Raw genomic sequence first — 25,439 nt, forward strand, 5'->3', positions numbered from 1 at the left:
TTGATATTTTATATACAGAGGAATATGGTTAAGATGGCTATATGGATGGATAGTGCTTGGAAATATAATTCCAACAATATATGGTACGTCAAAATCTGATCGTCGAATCTCCCGTAATCATCCCAAAAAATACATGCCCCCACAATAGGCCTCGTGCGCCCCCACAGCAAGCCTCGCTTGCCCCCGCAACAAGCCCTTGTACCCCCACAGCATGCCCCGTGTGCCCCCACAGTAGGCCTCATGTGCCGCCACAGTAAGCCCTGCGCACCCCCGCATCACACCCTGTATGCGCCTGCAGGCTAGCTTGTTCCAGCCGCAAGCCATCCTGCTACCAACCTGTGTGCAGCAACAGACAAGCCCGTATGCATGCCCGGTGCACCTTGCCAGCCATTGTGCCCCCTCTGACAGTCTCTCGCATATGCTCATGCATGCCTCATGCACCTCGACCTAGCCTCGTGTGCCGCTGTCAATGATCAGGATTTATCTTCCACTGACCCAGTGGGTGAAGAGAATCTCTTCATCCACTTGTGCATATGCACTACCCCACCAGTGTACCCTACACTGTAAGCTCCCAATTGCCCGGGAAAAGAATCTTTTTACCTTATTGGTCCAAAAAATTTCACCTTTTCCCTATTATTCCAAGAAAATCCCCCTCCCTTCCATTAGTCCAAATTTTCATACTTTCTTTCCATTGGTCTAAAAATTCACTTTTTGCCCCTATTGGCTAAGGAATTCCCCTTTCCCTCCCCATTGGTTTAAGGATCCTATAAATACCCCCTCCTGTTGGTTTTCCACACCAACATCACAACCCCACAACCACCCTTAGAGAGAGAAGCTCTTCCCCTCCCCCTTTGAGTTTCTTCAAGTCTTCGGAGCGATCTTTGTCAAGATCCGAAATCCTTTTCAGATCTTCAAAGTGTTCTTTGAGACTTTGAAGATTTTCATTCCAAGTTTTTAGTTTAATCCATTTTTTTTCAAAATAGTATTTTTTTAGCTTCTCTCCTTTGAGTGTTCTTGGTTTTTACCAAAAGTAGAAATCCCTCCCCCCTTGAGGTTCTTCGAGTCTACAAAGAGACCTTTGTCAAGATCAGGAGTTCTGGTTGGATCTTCGAAGTGTTCTACGGGCCTTTGGGGATCTTCAATCCATTTTTAGGTCAATCTATATCTTTCCAAAAGCTCTGCCAGAGTGCCACCCCAGTCTAACCTTCCCATAGCTATCCCCAATGAAAGCTCTGTCAGAGTGCCACCTCATCCTAAGCCCAGAAATGTCCTTCCCCAGCCGAAGCTTTGTCCGAATTCAAATCCTAAAGTAACCGTTCCTAGCCAGAACTCTGTCTGAATATCATCACAGTTAGCATCTCTCGAGAAAGGAAGTTGGAGGTCAAGACCATCTCCCCCTGAACCAAGTGAATCCAAAAGACATTTCGAGCCGGTACTAATCAGAGGCCCACCCCTCTTGACCCGAAATAGGGGTTAAGTTCAGGTACAGTGTCTCAACCGAATCGTCATCATGTAGACTTTATATTGACTTTGTTTTAGCATACATAATTATTTAAATTCAATTGTACATATGAGTGACAACTTAGACCTGCATGTGGAATAAGAATAATCGTGGAAAATGTTCATTCTTAAAGCATCTAGTAGGAAGACCAGTCGAATAGGGTAGATTGGGTGCCTAACACCTTCCCAACTCTATAACCTGACACTTACCCTAAATCTCTAGACCAAACTAATTATTGGGCCCCTTTCTTAGGAATCAGGCCCACCCCAGGGTCCTAGGCCCATAACCCTAGTTGGCAACTCCAGACCCCCCTTTTTTGTATGATCCCGATCCCCGTATTGGACCATCATCAAACCCCTATCTCAAATGATGAATTTTACACTCTTACAAAATAGGCCTCTATGTATCTTCAAGCGGTGATACGGTGGTGCAGGGGCCCACAGGGTAAACATACACGACACACCCCTCCCTTATGAAAGAGAAAGAGAGGAGAGAGGACGGGATGCAAACCCATTTCTCCCCCAAAAGGGGAAGAGATATATCATCTTCCGGCCGCTACCCTCACAATGGCGACTCCACTGGGGATAAATGTCAACCTTCCGACACTAGATGCTACCAAATGCAAGAATATTTTCCACCACATCTGTTTGAAAACATATTTGGCTAACCCCATGTTTGTAATTATATTCGCTAACCACATCATGCATCATGCTTGAAGTGATATCATTTGGCGAGGGACTCCCTGTCATGCCCGCACCCTCGGGGAGGTCAGTACATGTTATGGAGAGTACTCTGAGAGCAAATGGCAGTAGCTTCCTGTACAAGGGTGTGGGGTATTGTTAAATAGCGACGATGTTCGTATTTATGCCAGCACACTTGGAGAGGTCCGTGCACTTTGTGACGTTCTAAGATCGAATAATGATTTACACTTTTATACACAATCACTCACGGTTCCACCACCCCGTGGCTAGTTGCTTAACCTCATGTGTAGTCACGAGTAATGGGCAAGGAAGTCACCTCCTTGATCTCATACCCACGGGTGTATCAAAAGGATCACGTACCTTGCATATAAAGATCCTATCAAGGAAGCCTTATTGGTCCTATTGCATCCACTGTATACTCACATCTTGTACGAAATAGATGGAGAACGCTAGGAATGCCACAAGCTGATCTATAAAATTTGTTTGCGGTCTTGAAAAGGAATATTCCTATGATATGTACTAGTCATAAAGAAATGCTCTCCTAAGTGGGTTTCGGATAAAAGGTGTCCTTTCTCCTTAGAAATGAAATATGGATGATTTGGCATACGCGATCCGGGCTGACTTCTGTTAAACTCTGGTAAAATGCCAAATCATCTGAAAGACCCGAGGAATCTAGAAGGAAGGTCACCTAGTGGGATAAGATTAAGGAAAGCATGACTTTACTAGTAAAGAATGCATTAATAGGGATGTTCTGGTCAAGCCATTTGTATGTACCTCCCACTTATGGCATTGAGTGGACTAGGGGCATTAACCCCTATCCAATCCCTACCATTAAGTGGACTAACTTTGGATAGTGTTAATCTAGTGAATGTGTGAATAAGGGGTTGGGAGTTCAAGAATCCTAAAATAAACCATTTTTGGTTCAGGCACAATTCCACACCTCAAGTATTCTCTATGATCCATTTGGACACGTCAGGATATTCGATTGACTCGCCTAAGTCCAGTGTCACCCCATCGTCTCTCTGAGATTGTCTACCACCAAGTGATTATAGCTCAGTTAGCATGGATCCACACAACTCTGAATCACTCAAGCAAGCATGGGTCCATCCCGTAGAGACTTTGTAGACAGAGATAGCCAAATTCAAGAGAGGAATAGCTTAAATATTGCATGCACTTTAGAACTCTCCCAGGGTTGAACCAGCACAAGCTACTAGAGAGTTGGAGCAAAACGGACCTATGGGTCATCATAGGAACTCTTATTGAGTTGACTCAGGAGAACCAGAGTAAGTTAGGCCAACTGGTCAGAGAGGAGTCTTGCCTATCAGCCCAAATGGTCAACGAGGAACCTACTCCAGGGTCCCTCTTCCCAGGGTAGTGATTGAAGATGAGAAAGAGGAGTTTACAACACATATACGGATGGAACCTCCAGAAATGGAGAGAGAAAGAAAAGTCAAACAGTAATTAGAAAAATTGGAAAATATGCTCCAAATTAGGAAGAGTTCGAAAAACCAAATAGTGGATTCATATGAAATGATTTTCTTTTCTAGGGCCAGGATTCCCGAGAAGTTCAAGTGGTAGACCGACAAGTTTGATGGGTTAGGAGACCCCAGTGCTCATCTCAAGGTTTTTCTCAGTATCGCTAAGTCATGGAAACTTATGAACAACCAGATGGGGTAAGCCTTCATGTTAACCTTATCAGGACCTAAACTAAGATGGCTTACATAGTTAGAGACTGCCCAAACTCAAAATTGGACAACAGTGGTGAGAGCCTTCACCAAGAAATATTCGTACAATACAAAAGTGGATGTGAAATGTTGAGAGCTTGAGACATTGAGACAATAGCCTAGAGAAGGATTCACTACCTTCTTGATGAGGTTCAGGGATAAGGCCACCAAGATGACAAATCGGCCTTCAGAAGCAGAGCAAGTGGAGATGTTGATTGAGAATATATCAAAGGCTTATTATGATGTCCTCTACTACCAACATCTTCAGACTTTTGATGCCCTAATAGCCACTGGCACGTGTGGAAAATAGAATTATGAGAGAAGCCCAATATCAGGGATCCTCCCAAGATGTAGGCAAGAACACTAGAGTTGGATGGGGAAAGGGTCCCAAAACTATTGTGGTAGGTATGGTCTAGTAGTCAGTTTCTTCTACCACTCCTTCACAACCATTTGTGATACAACAGATGCACCCTCCCAGAAGGGTTCTCGTCCAAAAAGGCAGTTTACTAATTTGGAAATGTATGGAAAGCTAAAGAAACAAGGATTGCTAGGGACAGTGGGTCCAAGAGTGTTCAGCAACCCTCCTCCAGCTTGGTATAGGGATCATGAATATTGTGCTTATCACACTCAGAAAGGGCACAATACTAAAAGATGCATGGATTTACAAAATGTGATCCAAGACTTAGTAGACAACGGGACTATTAAAGTCAAGATTAAGCAACCTCCCAATATCAACACCAATCCATTTCCCTATCATATGAACAATCTAGATGAAGAAGCAACAGAGAGTGATCCCACCCAACTTATTAAATCCCGAGCTGGAAGAATCACATGAATGCTCGTGCTTACAGGAGACTCATGAGTCAAAGAGCCAAAGCCTTGAGGACTCCCCAAAGGAAGGAGTTGTCAACAGAAGAGCCAAAAGATCGGTCACCCTCCGTTCATCCTTCCTCATCAATAGAAGAATCTACCACACCATACCTTCAACATTCACTAAATTACCAACCTCCACCATATTACCAACCTCCACCGTATCATCAACCTTCACCACATTATCAAGGAGAAGGAATTTTCTCATCTTATCACCCCCCATCTTCATGTCCTACCTCTCACATTACATCATCTTTATACCACCCCACCTTATATCCCTCATCACCCTCATACCAATCCCATTCTCAAGGTTTGGTGTACAACCAAAAAGAAGGATGGACGGATGGGTACAATTAGAAGGATATGCATGCACTACCAGACTCCCCGAAGATGACCTCATCATCAAGATCAATGAATGCTTTAGAAGAAGGTCAAGAGGGTGATCCCATTTATCTAATTTAGCCCACTATATCCTCATAAGGAAACCCAGAGAACATTGAAGGAGTCACAGGTGACCTTCTTAGAGCAGTAATGGCATTGGCAATGGGAGAATAAATCAAAGAGCACACTTCCCTAATCTACATTGGGAGTGACATAGAAGATGATGAGTCTAGTTTGATCCAACTTTGAGCCAGTAATGTCAAGTCTAACCCTATGAAAATCTTTCGGTCCATACGCTTTGAATACTATGAGCGTTTGGATGCAGGAGAATTTGATAGTCAAGAGGAATCTAATGAAGAGCCAAGTGAGGGGAAATCAGTGAAAAAGAAGATGGAGATGACTCTAGTTCTCAAGATGATGATGAGTATCCAGACTGGTATGACTACCAGGGGCCTTGGCACACTGATGATGATGATGAATCAGGATACTACTCACCCAGGGATCCGGGAGGATATTCTGTGTATGCAATTAGCAAAGATGACCCAATAATTGATCCCACATATGCTATTCAGCAGGCACTCATGACTCATATGGAAGGGGGAGATCCGGCATCAGATTCAGGAGATAGTGAAGGGTATGAGATCACTATTGAAGGTAAAGCAAATCCTATAGTAGAACACATGGCTCATGTCTGTAATCATTTGGTTGACATCAAACTCGAGGTCGATAGAATTGACTGAATGTTAAGGGAAGTAGCCATCAATGAACAACGCTACACTGAGTAGTTGATAATCCTTGAGAAAATAGTGAGACATTCCATACTTGCAGAAATGATAGATACAGCAGTTGCACGACTTTCCAATGCAGTCAAGATGGTACGAGCTAGAGTTATGGATAGTTGTGGAGGACCTCGACCTCCTACCCCAAGTAGTGAAGAGGAATTTGAGGAAGAAGATGATCCAATGGTAGGGATAATTACCATAACGAACAGTGATGATGAAGATTGCTATCCCATAAAGATCATTGTGAAAAAACCTATCAATGTGATGGAGACCAGAAGTGGAAGAGACTACGAGGGTAAGGCCTTAGCAGTAGAACAATCAAGGGCTAATGAAGCAGGAACTAACAGCTTGAAGAAAGAGCTAGAGAACCAAGTCTTGGCTCAACTCAAGAAGTCCCAGGCTAATATCTCAATTTGGGGATTATTGATGGCATCCCACACACACCGTGAAGCAGTCTTGAAGTCTCTCACCAATGTCCAGGTACCAATTGAGACAAATCCGACACATCTCACACACATAGTAGGGCCAACATATATGGTACAATCCTTGATATTCTCAGATTCAGAGCTTCCCAAAGGAGCCCAGCACAACAGAGCCCTCCACATCACAATAGAATGTCTTAATAAGGTGGTTCCCCAGGTGCTTGTTAACAAGGGCTCCACTTTGAATGTTCTACCATTAAGATCAGCAAAGAGTATTGGCATCAACATAGAAGAAATGAGGCCGACTACCCAAACCATATGGGCATATGACAATACCAAGAGAAAAATCCTTGGCATCATCACCCTTACTATAAAGATTGCCCTGGTGAAGTTTGATATTGATTTCCAAGTCATTGATATATCGGCATCTTTCAACATGCTCTTGGGAAGGCCTTAGTTGCATCATACGAAGGTAGTGTCCTCTAGCCTCCATCAAAAGATGAAGTTTATTTATGAAGAAAAGGTAATTACAGTAGTCGAAGATCCTGAGGTGGTTAATACCTTAGCCAATATTGAAAATGGGGAAGAATAAGACCAGGAAGTTCAACTAAATGATTTTGAATTAGAAACAACTTGTGCAGCCATTGCCAAAGAAGTTCCAAAGGAGGAAATCCTAGCTAAGTATGAGGCCATTTGGAGTTCGCCAGTGAATCAGATGATGAAGAATATGCAATATTTTCTTGGCATGGGGATAGGAAAATATCATGAAGGAGTTCCAAAGTAGCCTAGTTTGGCAGTAAACAAAGGAAGGAATAGTCTTGGGTATGTTCCATATATCACCAAAGGGTAGAAAATTCTGAGGATGGCTAGGAAAATCTCCGTCTCTTACTACCCTACTCTTAATGGGTATTTTGTGAGAGAATGAGAGGATTTCCCCTTCTGCGGGAATGTGGAGCCATGGTTTGATGAAATCACCGCAAAGATGCAACTGTGGTTTGAGGTATTCTTTTAGGATGAGTTCAACTGGGTGACTCCTAAGGTGGAACAAAAAATGATAGTGAAATAAAGTGATCAAGACAGTTGCATCACTAGGATAGCGGAAATTACACTAAGTGAAGATGGGTTCTCCTCTGGCAACCCCACAACACTGATTCAATCAAAAGAATTGCCAAGTCTCCGATTACTCTTGAAAAGGGAATGGAAAAAGAAGATAAGACTTATCTGGAGTCTACAGCTTCCCATGGATTTGAAAGGTCATATCTATTCCTTTCTACAAAAGTCAAGAGCCTGAGAACTGCATAAGCTCAAGCCTCGTCCTTTTAGAGGGAGAAGTGCATATGCAAAGCAGAGAAGGGCACAAAGAATGATGGTTTGCATGTATTGTGCCCAAATCAACTACAACAGGAAAATCCATGAAGGTGGTCAAAGATGTGACCGAGGCATAGGGATGGCATCCCTCTTTAGGCAGGAAAAGATGGACTTTATAAAAAGAGGATTGAGTAGTCTCCACCAATCCTCACCCCTCAGACAGTTCGGATTTTGGGAGCACGAGGTTGATCAGCTGGTATTTGTGCAGAAGCAGGCATCTATCCAGAAGAACTATTGCACCATGGAAGAAATAGCAGCAACTTTCTCAAAAGGAGAAGAAGGCCCTTTACCTTATCTACTCATTCATCGGGCCATTGACCCGCTCCTAAACTGGACAAGTTATGAGCACATTTATGTGTGAAATCTAGGATAGTAAAACATGCATTTTACATATTTAGAAAGGAGCTACCTTAGGTTTTACTCTCTTTTTGTAGATTTTATATTTTCAAGGCCTTAAGGACTATCAGGCGCTATATCTCCAATTTTACATGTAAAGAGTCCTGTTTCTTTTCATGGTTGCAAAGAGGACAAAATTCTAAGCAATATGGATGTGTTCAATTAAAAGTACACATCCATTTGGTCAACCGTACAAGTAATTATTCTTTTCAGGCTAGAAAAAGAATAATTGATCAAAACTGAATCGAGATGCAAAACCAGCCCATCTGCATTTATCCCAGGGATATAAGGAATATTCTAAATGCCAACAAAGATAGATGGACTACACCCTTAAGTGATTGAAGATTCATTTTTGGTAATAACAACAACCTAGCGTAGTTGGTGAGTTGTGGTGTGCTAAATCCCGAGGTCTTAAGTTCGAACCTCTTGGTTACCATTTTTTGGAGATTTTTTTGAAAGATTTTCTCTGTCCTGCTTATCACTTAAAGCAAGGAGGTCAGCCAATTGTGTGCAAGTTGAAGAGAAAAAATAGGAAAGAAAAAGAAAAAAAAAAGAAAAGGAAAAGATAAGGGCATTGATGGTATTTCCCATTAAAATAGAATATTGTCTAAATCCAAGCAAGAAAAATTAGTCAAGGGGGGTTTCTTACGCGAGAAGAGAGAGAAAAATAGAAAAATTGAGAAAAACCAGGTAAAAGGCAAGAAAAATCATGGGAGATTCTCTCTTCACACGTTTTCTCTCTTTCTCTCTTCTCTCTCCTCCACCTCATCAACAAGATAAAAAAATAATCCTTTTTTTTCGAAGCTAAAATTGTTAGCTTCCCTCCCCCATTCTCTATATAATAGAATCAACACAAGGGGAGGTTCATTCTTCTCCTAGGGTTTCTTTTAGCTGTTCTCTCTCTCTCTCTCTCTCTCTCTCTCTCTCTCTCACTCTCTTTAGTTTTAATTTTTCTTTTTTTTTCTTTAATCACTTTTATAATAGCTTTTTATTTCAATTAATGCAAGCACTCTTTTATTTTTATTCGGCCTTTTATGATTTACACAATAGAGTTGTAATTTTTAAGTTATAGTTCTAGGCTTAGATCTAGGTGACAAGATCACAAGCCATGGAGTATCTTTTTTTTAAATTTCATTTTTTTTTTTAAGATTGATTTTCTCCAGGCCTAGAAATGTCAGATTTGGTTCATTCCAGATCTGCTTTTTAGGGTTGGCAGTATCTCAAATCACCCAAGCTTTCAAGTTCAAGCATTGATTCAGGTAGGTAGGCTTCTTCAATAGTGTTCTCTTCCCCCCTCTCATTCCCTCTTTTTACCCTTTCTTTCTTAATTCGGGATTTTAATTTCAGTCGGCCCCTCCTAGCCATAAATCCATCATTTTATTGTTTTTATTTTAATTGCCTCCCTTTCCCTAAAGCCAAGTAGAGTAACCCTTATGAGAGTAACTCTCTGGTCAAGTAGGAAAGCTCATATTATGATGCATCCCTCGGGCTAAGTAGAGAAACCTACTTATGAGCCTCTCTCTAGCGTTATCCCCATTCTTTTACTTTATTTTTATTTCAGTATTTTTTTTCCTTCATTGCTTTTTAATTATGTGGGTTGTTTATTTTCAGTTATTTATTTATTTAATTTTAATTGCGTGGATTGTGTATTTAAATTCTTAGATGACAAATGGTTAGGACGTTATTTTAGATACATATGTTTAGGACGGTAGTTAGAATTAGATCACAACCATTAATCGGTTCACTTTCGCATTATTAAAGAATCCAAAAATAAAGTGGCTACTTTCCCTGTGTTCGACCTGTAGCTACACTAACCCATATGCTTGTGGCTACATTTTAAATCCTAACAACAAGCATTGGAGAAGACTTTAAGTTTGTTTATGCTATCGAGTCAACCAACCTGAATACCCTTAACAAAAGCATCAAGCCAATTATCAAGTTTGCAATCGAGTCTATTGTGTAGAAACGCAACTCTAAAATGATTCAGAAGATAATGGAAAAACAAGAATAAGCAATGCACACAGATTTACGAGATTCGACAAGATTTCCTACGTCTCTCGTGAGATGAGATCCTACTTCACTATCAATGGAGAATAGGGTTACAGCGGTCATCCCTCACACCTCTCAGTATTGCTTGCATTACAGAGAAAGAAACCCTCACTACAAATATATAGTGAAAAACCCTAATCTAAAAAGTACACAATTACCCTCAAATAAAAAATTCAAGTAGGGGCTACACTCCCTACACCCCCGCTATGCAGGGGGGCTCCTGTTCCCCTTATAACCCCCATGGCCCACTAACCGGCTAGCAGGACCGTCATCCTACTTGTCGAGGCGCTGCACCAGTACTCTCTGGGTTAAACTGTGACGGAATGCAAGATATCGTACACCAACAATCTCCACCTTGGCTTGAATTCTGTCTGGCCTCATGTAAAGATAACTTGTAGACATCTTCATCCCTATACCTCATTAGAGGTACAAACCCGCACCTATTTGGTGTATCCCTCATCTTCAACAATGAGTAATATTAATTAAGTCCAAATAGGACTCAAACTTCTCTGTAGTAACTGGCTTGGTAAACATATCTGTAGGATTAAGATCTGTATGAATTTTTCTCAAGTGAATACTGCCTTCTGACACAAGCTCCCTGATCTTATGAAATCTCACATCAATATGCTTTGTCCTTGCATGAAACACCTGATTCTTTGCAAGATGTATGGCACTCTGACTGTCACAATGTAACACTATACCTCCTTGCTCCAACCCCAACTCACGAACCAATCCATCCAACCAGACTCCTTCCTTGGTAGCCTCAATTACAGCCATGTACTATGCCTCTGTAGTGGACAATGCAATTGTAGACTAAAGCATCGCCCTCTATAATATAGGTCCACCAACCAATGTAAATACATATTCTGTAGTAGACCTCCTCTTGTCTAAATCACCAGTATAGTCGGAATCAACATAACCTGCCAATTCTGGGGAACTTCCCTTACCACTGAATATAACACCTATATCTTTAGTCTTTCTCAAATATCTAAAGATCCACTTAATTGCATTCTAATGCTCCTTCCCTAGATTACTCATGTATCTGCTAACAACACTGACTGCATGAGACAAATTCAGTCTACTACAAACCATAGCATACATGAGACTCCCAACTACGCTAGCATAAATGACCTGAGACATCTGCTCCACCTCCTCATGTGTTGTGGGGATTCCCTTTTAGATAACTTGAAGTGGCTAGCTAACGGAGTGCTAACCAGCTTAGCCTTTTCCATATTGAAATGCTCTAGCACCTTTTCAATATACCTCATCTGAGTTACCCAAAGTTTACCTGTATTTTTATCTCTAAGGATTTCCATGCCAAGGATCTTCTTTGCAGCACCAAGATCCTTCATCTCATATTCAGCACTCAACAACGACTCCAAAGAGACTATAACATGTTTGTTCTTTGCAGTTGTAAGCATAACATCAACATAAAGCATCAATAAAATAATAGAATTATCACTTAACACTTTATAATAAACATAACTATCATACTCACTTCCTGTGTAGCCAATCTTCATTATGTGGGAATCAAAGCACTTGTACCACTGCCTAGGAGATTGCTTAAGACCATAAAGCGACCTCTTAAGCAGACAAACATGATCTTCCTTTCCCTGCACCTTGAAACCTTCAGGCTATTCCATGTAAATATATTCCTCCAAGTCACCATGAAGAAATGCAATCTTCACATCAAGCTGTTCAAGCTCCAAATCATATATGGCCACCAAAGTAAATAGTACCCTGATTGAAGTGTGTTTCACCACTAGAAAGAATATTTCATTGTAGTCTATCTCCTCCTTCTGTGCATAGCCCTTGGCTACAAATATGGCCTTATACTTTTTACTCTCCTTCTCAAATGCTGCCTCTTTCTTATGCAAGACCCATTTACACCCAATGATTTTTCTTCCTTTGGGTTTTTTCACAATCTCCTAAGTCTTGTTCTTCTGCAAAGACTCCATTTCCTCCATCATAGCTACCATCAATTTATCATATTGTGCATCACTCAAAGCATCATGGTAGGAAGATGGATCACCTGTACCTATAGTGAGGGCATAGGCAACCATGTCCTTTACCCTTTGCTATAGTATAGGGAACTTCTACTGCTTCTTGTTGTCGTGGTAGGTCATTGGATAACTCATTTTCTCTTGTTGTTTCTAATTCACCTAATTCCACTTGCACAGTAGAACATTTTTTATTATTGCATTTTAACTTCACCATATGAGACTCATCAAACATAATGTCCTTGCTAACCATAACTTTCTGTGAACTTGGATCCCACAACTTGAATCCCTTTGCGCCTTTCTTAAAACCAAGAAAGACACACTGCTTAGACCTTGAGTCTAACTTGGAATGTTGCTTACTCTCAACATGTGCATAGGCTGGACAACCAAATATTTTTAGAATAGAATAATCTATTGGTTTTCCTATCCATACCACTTCGGGAATTTTACAATCAATCGCCTTTGATGGAGACTTGTTGATAAGGAAACATGACATATTCAGTGCTTCTGCCCAAAATCTCTTGCTCAACCCTGCATTCAGCCTCATACTCTGAGCTCTTTCTAGAAGTGTTCTGTTCATCCTTTCAGCTACACCATTTTGTTGTGGTGTCTTTGGAACCATGAAGTAACGTGTAATCCCTTCAGCTTTGCATAATTCTAGAAACGGCTTATACGTGTACTCCCCTCCATTATCTGTTCTCAAGTACTTAATTTTATTTCCTGTCTTCCTTTCTACCTCAGCCTTCCATTCCTTAAATTTAGTGAACACTTCACTTTTATGCTTTATAAAGTAGATCCAGACTTTCCTTGAGTAATCATCAACAAAGGTCACGAAGTATTCTGCCCCACCTTTAGATTTTGTTGTTGAAGGAGCCCATACATAGCTGTGTACATAATCAAGCACTCCTTTATTCTTACCTTGTATTGTTTTCCGAACACACAATACTTGAAAAAGTTCAATTTACAAGTTTTTACTCCCTTTAATAGTTTCCTTTTATGAAGCTCCATCAATCCTCTTTCTCCCATATACCCTAACTGTATATACCACAAATAGGTATCATCTGTATCAAATCTTGCATTTGTAGTCATAGATGCTCTACCTGCGACCATGCTCCCTATGAGTCTATATAGGTTTTCTGTTAGCTATCCCTTCATGACAACCATAACACCCTTAATAACTTTGAGAACTCCACCTTCTGCTATGTACTTGTAGCCATTTGAGTCAAATGTCCCCAAAGATATTAAGTTTTTTCTTAATTCTGGTACATGTCTCACATGTGCTAATGTTCTTACTATCCCATCAAATATCTTGATTTTGATAGTGACTATCCCAATGGTCTTGCATACAGCATCATTCCCCATTAGTATAGACCCACCATTATATGATTGATATGTATAAAACCAATTCTTATGTGGATACATGTGATATGAACATCCAGAATCTAAAATCCAAGAATCAGAAGGTTGATTCTTACCTAATGATATAGAGAGTACATCTCCATATCTCCATCTGAACTATCAGCCAAGCTAGCTTCCTCAAATGCCTTATCTACACCTTTCTTCTTTAAGTCCGCCTTCCTCTTCAAGCACTCTCTTTTCAAATGATCTTCCTTCTTGCACTAGTAATAAGAGACCTTTGTCTTTGCCCCTTTTGATTTCGATCGACTCTTCTCTGATCCATTCTGATTTGATCTCCCTCTTTCCTGCTCCTTGTCACCTCTGAAAAGACCTTCTCCTTAAGATTTCGTACTAATAGCCTTTTTCCTTATATCATTGGACATGAGGGCAACTGTGACTTCATCCATCTCAAGGGTCTCCTTCCAGTATAAGAGAGTTGTTACTAGGTGATTATATGATTCTGGGAGCAACGACAGCAACAATAATGCCTTGTCTTCATCCTCGATCTTAACCTCTAGGTTTACAAGTTTACTTATGATCTGATTGAAGTTAAAATGCTCTAATAGATCCGTACCTTCCTCCATCTGTAGAGAATACAATTATTTCTTCATGAATAACTTGTTCGTTAAGGACTTTGTTATGTAGATACTTTCAAGTTTTGCCCATAACTGCAGTGTAGATTCGATACCCATAATATATTATAGGTAGAATCACTTATCTATAGAAAGATTCAATCGAATAGCACTTACCGCCTTTTCCTCCATCTCTTCCCAATCTTCGTCAGTAATTTTTGTAGGTTTCTTCGACTTCCCCAACAACGTTTTCGCCAAACCCTGTTGTATCCGAAGATCCTTCATCCTTTGACGCCAGAGGGTGAAATTGTTCTTTCCATTAAACCTCTCGATATCATACTTGGCATTTGATCCCTTCCCTGCCATCATGATAGTAAATCCTAAAAGACGAAAACCTAGAGCTCTAATACCAACTTATAGAAACGCAATCCTAAAATGATGCAGAAGATAATGGAAAAATAAGAACAAGCAATGCACACAGATTTACAAGGTTCGATAAGATTGCCTACATCCCCGATGAGATGAGATCCTACTTCACTATCAATGGAGAATAGAGTTATAGTACTCGTCCCTCACACCTCTCAGTATTGCTTGCATTATAGAGAAAGAAACCCTCGCTACAAATATATAGCGAAAAACTTTAATCTAGAAAGTACACAATTGCCCTAAAATAAAAATTTGAACAAGTGGCTGTGCCCTTACACCCCCTACTATGTAAGGGGCCTCCTGCCCCCTTGCAAGCCCCACGGCCCGCTAACCGACTAGCAGGACCGTCGTCCTGCCTATCGAGGCCCTGCACCAATACTCTCTGGGTTAAACTGTGACAGAATACAAGACATCATACACTAACATGTTGTTTATGATTTCATGTAGGCCTCTTCTCTCGAGGAGAGCCCAGAGTCCATATACATCGAGTCTGTTACTCCTTTCATGAATGAAATTTCTGATTCCGACTATGACTTGCCTCCTTTTCTGATGATGATCTTAATAAATGTCAAGAGTTAATAAAACAATACAAACCAAAGAAAGCCCAACCTATCCATGAGGATACTCGAATAATTAATCTGGGAACCGGCTAATGCCTTCGAAAGGTAAAAATTAGCGCTACTCTTGATGACAAAGAAGCATAATAGATAATTAGTCTTCTGAAGGAATTCACCGAGGTCTTTGCTTGGACTTATGAGGATATGCTTGGTTTCAATCCCGATATCGTGCAACACCGATTGCCAACCTATCCCAGGGTAAAACTGGTAAAGCAGAAGCTCCAAAAGAATGCAGCCAGGATGGAGTGAGAAGATCAGGGAAGAAGTTGTGAAGTAGTGGAATGCGAGGTTTCTACAAGTGGTTAAGTATCCCCAATGGTTGGCTAACATTGTACCAGTGCCGAAGAAATATGGCAAGGTACGAATGTGTGTGGACTTCCAGGATCTTAATAAGGTAAGCCCTAAAGAAGACTTCCCATTACCCCATATTGATGTATTGGTGGACAACACAGTGAGACATGCCTTGTTATCATTTATGTATGGATTCTCAGGACACAACCAAGTAATTATACACACAGAAGATCGTGATAAGACAGCCTTCATCACTCTGTGGGGGACTTATTATTACAAGGTGATGCCTTTTGGGCTAAAGAATGCTAGGGCAACTTATCAAAGAGCAGCCACGGCCATAGTACATGACATGATGAATAAAGATGTGGAAGTCTATATGGATGACATGATAATGAAGTCAAAATATCAGTAGGGATATATTCCCGCACTAAGGCGGTTCTTTGAGAGGATCAAGAAGTATCAGCTAAAGTTGAATCCTCAGAAGTGTGTATCTGATGCAACAGTAGTAAAATTTTTGGGTTTCTTGGTGAGTGAAAGAGGCATCAAAGTTGATCCTATCAAGATCAAGGTAATTCAGGAGATGCCCACACCTCAAACTGAGTAGCAAATATGAGGATTTTTTGGTCACATCCAGTATATTAGCAGATTCATAGCTTCGTTGACTACATCTATGAACCAATTTTTAAACTACTGAAGAAATATCAGCCCATGAAATGGAATGATCAATGCCAATAAGCTTTTGACAAGATCAAAGGATACCTCATGAATCTCCAGTATTGACACCACCGATAGAAGGAGAACCACTTTTGTTGTACATATCCATGGGGGAGTATTCTATGGGCTCTTTGCCAGAACAGAAAGAAAAAAAAAGGGGGCAGAGCATACCATATACTACCTTAGCAAGAAATTCCTGGAGTATGAGACATGGTACACATCTTTGGAAAGAACTTGTGCTACGTTGATTTGGGCAATAAAAAGGTTACAACACTAGATGGTTTCCTATCTAGTGCACTTGATCTCAAGAATGGATTCCATCAAATACCTCTTTGAGAAACCATCCCTAACAGGAAGGATGTCTCGTTGGTTACTTTTGCTATTAGAGTTTGATATCACCTATGTTACCCAAAAATCTATCAAGGGGCAAGCTATAGCCGATCATTTGGTTGCACACCCCACGGAAGACGGAAGGGCCCTAGATGATGTCTTTTTCAATGAAGAGATCATCGCAATAGAATAAGAAGACACAGCTAATGAATGGAAATTATTCTTTGATAGAGTGGCTAATCAAAAGGGGTGTGGTGTAGAAATATTGCTTGTTACTCCTGACGGCCTTTATTTGCCTTCATAATTCCTCCTCGATTTCTCCTTTACCAACAACATTGCTAAATATGAAGCTTGTGCTTTGAGACTAGAAACGGCCCTAACTATTGGAGTGAAAAGGATCAAGGTGTATGGAGATTCATCCATTGTCATTTGTCAAACACAGGAAAAAGTGGAAGACTAGAGATGAAAAGTTGAAGCCATATCAAGAACATCTGGAAGAGATGGTTGAACACTTTGAGAAGATCGCATTTGAATACTTTCAGAGATATAATAATAGGTTTGCTAATGCCCTTGCAATCTTGGCTTCCATGGTAGAATGCAACCCTTTGGCTAGGGTTCGACCATTCCTGGTGGAATAAAGAAGTAGGCCCATTTATCAGAACTCGGTGAACTCCCTCACTATGGATGGTCAGTCTTGATTCACTCATATAGTGGATTTCATCAGGGAAAGGAAGTACCAAGTTGAAGCAACTAAAAGAGAAAAGAAATTTCTAAGAAGATATGCCACTCAGTTTATCCTTTAGGAAGATTTGTTGTACAAAAGATCCTATAATGGAATATAGTGTTTGTGTGTGGATGAAAAACAAGCTACAACCATCATGGAGGAAACACATGAATGCCAAGATGTTATCTAAGAAGATCCTCAGGCTTGGATATTATTAGAACAAAATGGAAGTAGATTATGTGGACTTTGTCAAGAAATGCCACAAGTGTCAGATATTTTCTAACATCATACATATCCCACCAACGGAGCTGCATTCACTCAATTTTTTTTACCATTTTCTACTTGGGGCATCGATATCATTAGGAAGATCAACCCCAAAGCATCCATTGGACATGAGTTCATCTTGGTAGCCATTGATTATTTCACCAAGTGGGTAGAAGCTCAGTCATATGCAGTCCTCATATCTGCTAAGGTAGCCAAATTCATCCAAGAAAATATCATTTTCCGATATGGAGTACCTCAAGAATTGATATCGGATCAGGGATCCCACTTCTGGGGCAAAACTGACAAGATCTGCACAAAGTTTGGTATCAGAAGGCATTGCTCTACCATTTACAGGCCACAAACCAATGGGGTAGTAGAAGCAACCAACAAAAACATCAAAGCCATCCTATAAAATATGGCAGAAACACATAAGGATTGGGTGGATAAGTTACCCCTTGCTTTATGTGCATATCGGACTTCTGTGCGATCTTCGACAAGGGTAACTCCTTTCTCTTTGGTATATGGGGTTGAAGTAGTGCTACCCGTAGAAATCCTATTACAATCCTTAAGGGTGCTTCTTGATAGTCAACTACCTAAAGGAGAATGGGTAAAGGCCCGACATGATGAGCTCAACTTTCTTGATGAAAGGTGTATGAAAGCCATGGATAATCTGAAGAAATATCAACTGAGAATGGCAAGGGCATTCAACAAGAATGTGAAGCCCCGTCACATAGAAGAGGGTGAACTTGTTCTTCAAGAATAGAGAGCCCCAATTCATGACCCTAAAGGAAAATTCAGGCCCAACTAGAATGGCCCATTCACAAAGAAATTCTACTAGGCAAAGCTGTAAGACTCCTAAACCACAACGGTGAAAAAGTACCTAGACTGGTCAACATGGATCAGCTCAAGAGATATTATGTCTAAAAGTATGAATAGCCTGAACTACGTCAGACCTAATTCCTTTTGAGGGATACGTAGGCAACTTTACATAAGCAAGTGCGGTCTCAACTATCTAAAGGCAATAAATTAGTTCCTCGATTAATAATCAAAGTATCTTAAAAGATCATCATAGTTTGTGTCCTCCAAGAATCGCCATCTAGCATGCAAGGCCATTAGGTATCTGTCATTCACCTATGGTCCATCAAACTCTTATCCAGGATTTCATCCCCCAAAAGAAAATCACTACCTGACACCAGTTTATCAAGGCCAATTTATCTCCCATACTTGATTAGTCAAAAAAAAAAAAAGATCTTGATGCAACAGTGTTAAAGGCTTGGTTGTGTCAGTAGTTAATGAGTAATGCCTTGATAAATCATCACATCTCCTTTTGTTTGTGATGGTTGAAGGAAAAGTCATGGGTTCGTTGGATGAAACATTAAGAAAATGGACCTTGGACATAAACATGAAGGCACCAGGATTGCTGGGATCTATGAATTTGTCAATACTTTGTTGGATCGCGTGTGTAAAATTACATCACCAATTGCTCCGACAAGTGCCTCATCACTGGGATGCCAATCTGTATGTATTTCAATTTGGATTGGTTGAAATCTGCCCAGCTCTCAAAGAATTTCAAGTTTGTATGCTATCTCCACCCAAAGGTAGGTTGTTCTAACCATCTTTGAAGAAAGATTACTCAGAGGAAATCCAGGACTTCTTTGGATGGAAAGATGAGGAAGCGAAGCAATTTGTTAGATATGGGAAGATTGACATTCTGAAGGTGGCCCAGTTCTTCGTCCAATATCTGTTAATGGGAGGAATCCATCAACAGCAATCCCAGGATGCTTATCTACTTTGCATGATAGCCTGCTATGTTCTCCGAACTCCCGGGTATAGTGCACTGCCCGTTCTGATTGAAGTGGTAAAACAGTTGAAGAAAGGAGGTGACATCATCCCTACGGTTCTTACAGAAACATTCAAGGGATGACATGAGCCATGGCCATAGAGTCAGACTAGAACATTATCAAGGGAGTCCTACTATTTTTCAAATTTGGCTCCTCGAGAAACTAAAATTAACTAAGCCATTAAAAGAAGGCCCACTCGAAGTTCTTTGCTACCAGGATAAGAGAGAAGTTCCAGAATTCAACCTTAACATTGACTGGGAGAAGTACCTACAAGAAAGGATTCTGTGAGATATTGCATGGAGATGCCTAGGGAGGCCACAAGAAGATTTTTTGATGAATACCCCTAGCTACAATTACATCAAGTTGATGGGATTGACTCACACATCATTTTATTTGCCTACGTACATCAGCTAATAATATGGGCTCGAGGCGATAGACCCAGAGGAGTTAGTGAATTTTTACCCACCCCAAGAGTTGTCTCCCCACCTTGTTACTTACCTATCTTATCTATAGTAGGAAAGTTGTTCCCCTCCCATATAATTTGCTTGATAATAGAATGAGGAAATATTTAAATTTTCATATTATCTCGATTATTCTAATTTTGACTTGAGTTGTGGAATTGATTATGCCTAAACATTTCAAAGAAAAACAAAAAGAAAAGATTCTCTTTGTGTGAAAGATAGATTTTCATTCATATGATGCCAAAATAAAATGATAAACAAACAAGGGGGAGGGAAAAAGAAAAAGAAAAAAATGTGCATATGTTTACACTTGTAGGAGCTATAAGAACAGGTCCTTAAGAAGCAAAGTCATCATCTAAACCATACTCTGAATCATCCTCATGAAATACCGGGGAGCTCATGGTTACCAATCCAATATTCTCCAACCTCTGGGTCAAATCCTGAATCAGTGCCTGTTGTTGGGCATTATCATGCTGGTAGGAGTTAACTTGGCTCTCCAAGGCAACAATTCTTTGGCCCTAAGAAATATAGTAGAGGGTCAAGAAGAAGAATGATGAAAGAAGAAGTGGACAAAGAAAAAAAAGAGGTAGAAAATACCTTGGAGACCATCGCCCTCACATAAGCCATGATGCATCCTCCTAATCTTAGAATAAACCTCCAGAGACACCTGAGAAATAGCATATCATCCAAAGGAGGTCGAAAGTCAATTGAGGGATGGTCAGATACTCACATAGGCATAAGGAATGGGTAGCCCAAGGGAAGCATCACATCTGTTCTCCACTCCAGAAGATGAAAGAGGCTAGGATTGGCTGCGTTGGGGTAGCACCAACCTGGGAAGCCATAGAAAGGGATGGTGGCTATCTTGAGAGACCCACTTGCACTGGTAGAGGGTCCAGTTTACAATGGATCAGTAGCACTGACGTGTGACTAAATTGTAGAAAGATCCACATGTCATATTCTCCCTTGAAAGAACATTAGTCAAGAATAAGGTAAAAAGAAATTAAGGCATGAAGGAGATACTCAAGGAAGAACAACATACCACTGAACCATTAGGGCTTAGAGGGGTGTATACTATCTCCTCCTCCAGGAAGGTTTTATAGTCCCTATCCCGGTCAAGGAATGAATCATCCCATACTCCATTGGCCAAGCTCTCAATCTAGTCTGCAAGAATGCACTCCAGATAATGAATGGTGGGAGGAGGGAGACATAGAGAAAGGCGTGACTCAAAATAAGACCACTGGGGTATGACTCTCTCTCCCAAGTACCAGGCATGTCCCCATATACCCCTAAACAGGACCCGATTCTCAAATAAGTATCTAGCTGAACTAGCTTCATCAGGGTTTGGGAATGTGAGCGGATGAAACGGCCCCCAAATGACTTGCAAATCCAAGAAGTAAGTACAACACAGGACGAAAGGAAATTCAATGACAAATGCGGCATACCTCTGTAAGGCCGTTCAGAAGAGAACAAGCCGTGGTCCCTGGAGGATGGCACCGGCCTCTGAGTAATTGATTGTCTCCCCACATCGTAGCTATAAGAAAAGATAATGCTTGAGGATCTCTCAATCTAGGAATTGTAATCTCCAGATGCTCAAAGCACCAGGGCTGATTTGCAAGATTAAAGCAAGGAAATGCAACCAAATGAGGAGAAATAAATACAAAGATGGAAAATTAATTACCTGGAGGATGTATCCTGCTCCCTTGAGACCTCGGTCTCCATATGATAATAGATCCAGGGTCCGTAGAAGATATGCATAGGCGGCCTCACCCCAATCCCAAGAACCTACCTCCCAAAGATTTCGGAAGAAGGCTACTAAGAGAATATCCACCCCCCTCGAAGGTCGCTAAAGAGGCACTGACCCACAACAAACAAAAGGAAGGAGCGAGTCACCTGTGCCATATTGCTGGGGTTTACCCACAAGCTAGTTCTCCACCAACATGTACTGATCTCACCAAGGTGGATATGTGTCTGATCAACTGTAATGTCAATGCCTGTCAATTCTACAAACTCCCTGACAGTCAGAGTCTCAGGAAGTGTCAAGGGTCTCCCCCCAAATGGTATGCCCGTTAGGGTATAAAAGCACAGAGGCATGATGGTGATCTCACCAACAGGAAGATGAAAAGAGTGGGTACTAGGCCACCATCGCTCCATTAAGGTCCCTGCCAATGCCGAACTAAATTTTTAGGTCTCTATGAAAGCTAAATGACTCAGGCAAGATGAGTCAACCATCTCCTTCACTCTACGAGGAAGTATCCTGTACCATGACTGAACCATGATTGGATGGCCATATAGGGCCAAAGTTGGTGGTACCCCCCCTTCATGCTAACAAAAAAGGGTAACAATAAAAATAATAATAAAAAAATGAATGAATAAGCAAACAATGAAATGTAAAGACTTACCCAAGAATCCCATGCGAAGTTATGATATGGTTTCGGGTATTATGCAGAGTCTATCTGGAGTACCAGTCTGTAAGGCTTTCGTCCCTTTGAGAAGAACTGCTACAACTGCCCAGCTGGATTTCTCCTCAAGTCTTTCTCTTTCTTCTTTCAGCCGTTTCCTAAATCACAAAAACCCCCAAGAAGTTCCCAATTTGCACAAAATCCCACAAAAATGTCAAATTCTCCAAATAACTCCCTCCTCAAGAACTATGAAGATCTTCAAGGAGAAGATAAAGAACTTCAAGGAAAACTCGAAGATCTTCAAAGAAATTTGAAGAAACCTGAGAAAATGCGAAATGGTTCAGATCTTTGAGAAGATTCCAAAAACCCGAACTCACTCACTCACAAATCGTTCTTAACTCAGAAAAGTCAGAATGGGGAATAAACAAAGGAGGGGGGGGGGACCATTTTATGGAGAAAAATTGTTTTCCCAAAAAAAAAAAATTTGATTCCAATTCCAAGGTACAAATAAAAAATTCTTACCACCAAAAAACAAAATTCAAAATAATTTGTGGTAGGTAAAAAATCAAAATCACATGAAAAGTAAAATCTACTTGGTAGATAAAAACACATGAAAGTGGTAGGTGAAAATTATACCACATGGAAAAGAGGAAGGTAAAAGTCAAAATTTTACTGATGGGTAAAAGAATTTTTCATAGTCAAAATCAAAAGTAAAAGCAAGATTCCAAATCAAAAGTCAAAATTCAAGGTTCAAGATTCCAAATCAAATACCAAAATTCAAAGTTCAAAGATTTCAAATCAAATCCAAATCAAAAGCAAATCAAGATTCCAAATCAAGGTGCCAAAAATCAAGAATCAAAGAAAGAAAAGAAACAATTGCATTCACCCAGCCCCAGGTGGCCCAATTGCATCTACCTGACCCCAGGTGGTCTAATCTCTTTGAATTGGTTCCGAGTGGACCGATCTCATTATTGATTCCTTAAACTGGCACATGGAAAGCCCAGCTCGAGAGAATCCAAAAATCAAATATTTTTGTCTGTTGCAAGATTGGAAGAGCAGCGAATTTCTCTTTTGTAACCATTAGTCCCAGATAGTCCAGATTGGTTTGAAAGACCCAACATGGAGACCAATTTCCCTAAATGAGGACATGCAAAGCCCAGCTCAAGAGAATCCAAGAATCAAATATTTTTGTCTTTTGCAAGATTGGAAGAGTAGCGACTTTCTCTCTTGTAACCATTGGTCTTAGATAGTCTAGATTGGTTTAAAAGACCCAGCCTGGAGGCCAATTTCCCTAAACTGGCACATGGAAAGCCCAGCTCGGGAGAATCCAAGAATCAAATATTTTTATTTGTTGCAAGATTGGAAGAGTAGCGAATTTCTCTCTTGTAAGTTGTAACCATTGGTCCCAGATAGTCCAAATTGGTACGAAAGATCCAACCTAGAGACCAATTTCCCTAAACTGGCACATGGAAAGCCCAGCTCAGGAGAATCCAAGAATCAAATGTTTTTTGCTATTGCAAGATTGGAAGAGCAGCAAATTTCTCTCTTATAACAATTGGTCCCAGATAGTCCAAATTGGTTTAAAAGACCTAGCCTGGAGACAAATTTCCCTAAACTGGCACATGGAAAGCCCAGATCGGGAGAATTCAAGAATCAAATATTTTTTTCTATTGCAAGATTGGAAGAGTAGCGAAGTTCTCTCTTGTAAACATTGGTCCTAGATAGTCCAGATTGGTTCGAAAGACCCAACTTGGAGACCAATTTCTCTAAACTAGCACATGGAAAGTCCAGCTCGGGAAAACCCAAGAATCAAATATTTTTGTTTGTTGCAAGATCGGAAGAGCAGAGAATTTCTCTCTTGTAACCATTAGTCCTAGATAGTCCAGATTGGTAGGAAAGATCCAACACCAATTTCCCTAAATTGGCACATGGAAAGCCCAGCTCAGGAGAATCCAAGAATCAAATGTTTTTGTCTATTGCAAGATTGGAAGAGCAGCGAATTTCTCTCTTATAACCATTGGTTCCAAATAGTCCAGATTGGTTCAAAAGACCTAGCCTTTTTCCCTAAACTGGCACATGGAAAGCCCAACTTAGGAGAATTCAAGAATCAAATACTTTTTTCTGTTGCAAGATTGGAAAAGCAACGAATTTCTCTCTTGTAAACATTAGTCCTAGATAGTCCATATTGGATCAAAGGACCCAGCTTGGAGACCAATATCCCTAAACTGGCACATGGAAAGCCCAGCTCGGGAGAATCCAAGAATCAAATATTTTTGTCTGTTGCAAGATTGGAAAAGCAGCGAATTTCTCTCTTGTAGCCATCGGTCCCAAATAGTCCAGATTGTTTTGAAATACCCAGCCTGAAGACCAAATTCCCTGAAATAGCATATGTAAAGCCCAGCTAAGGAAAAGTTAAAGATCAACGTACTAACATTTTTTGCAGGATTGGAAGAGCAACGAATTTCTTTCCTACAATCAGTAGCCCAGGTAAGTCCTAAAACTCTAAAGTAATTGAGAGATATTATCTATTGCATTTTCAACTCCGTCTACAATGAACAAAATGACTGCAGTACATGCTCCGAGTGACAACATGTGGTCGTTCTTTATTTGCCCTTCGGTTGTTGGCACATGCCTCGACCAAAGAGGGCATTTTGTAGATACCCAAATTTGTCACCATCCTCCGACTATAATGAATTGTCGATCCTAGACGTGACTTCTTGCTTTTGATCGATAGAGATGATTGATTAAGGAAACCTGGAAACATTCTCCACCTACCTAAAAACCCTAAAATCTTATGCGAGAGAAAAAAGGCTCCAATTTTTTACATTTTATACACGGAGGAATCTGGTCAGGATGACTGTACAGATGGATAGTACTCAAAATAACGATTCCGATGATATATGGTACGTTAAAATCAAACCGTTGGATCTACCACAACCATAACTGAAAAATCATATTTTCTGCACACGTGCTAGCTAGCCTACTGGAAACTTGGAGAAATTCCCCACCTACCCAAATACCTCGGAAACATCCCCTACCTAAAAAACTCCGGAAACCCTGTGTGAAAGAAAAGAGGGTCCAATTTGACATTTTATATATGGAGGAATCTGGTTAAGATGACCATACGGATGGATAGTGCTCGAAAATAAGATTCTAACGAAATACCGTATGTCAAAATTGAATCATCGGATCTCCCGTAATTATCCCT

Source organism: Macadamia integrifolia, unplaced genomic scaffold, assembly GCF_013358625.1.
Source record: "Macadamia integrifolia cultivar HAES 741 unplaced genomic scaffold, SCU_Mint_v3 scaffold181, whole genome shotgun sequence".
Classification (NCBI taxonomy): domain Eukaryota; kingdom Viridiplantae; phylum Streptophyta; class Magnoliopsida; order Proteales; family Proteaceae; genus Macadamia; species Macadamia integrifolia.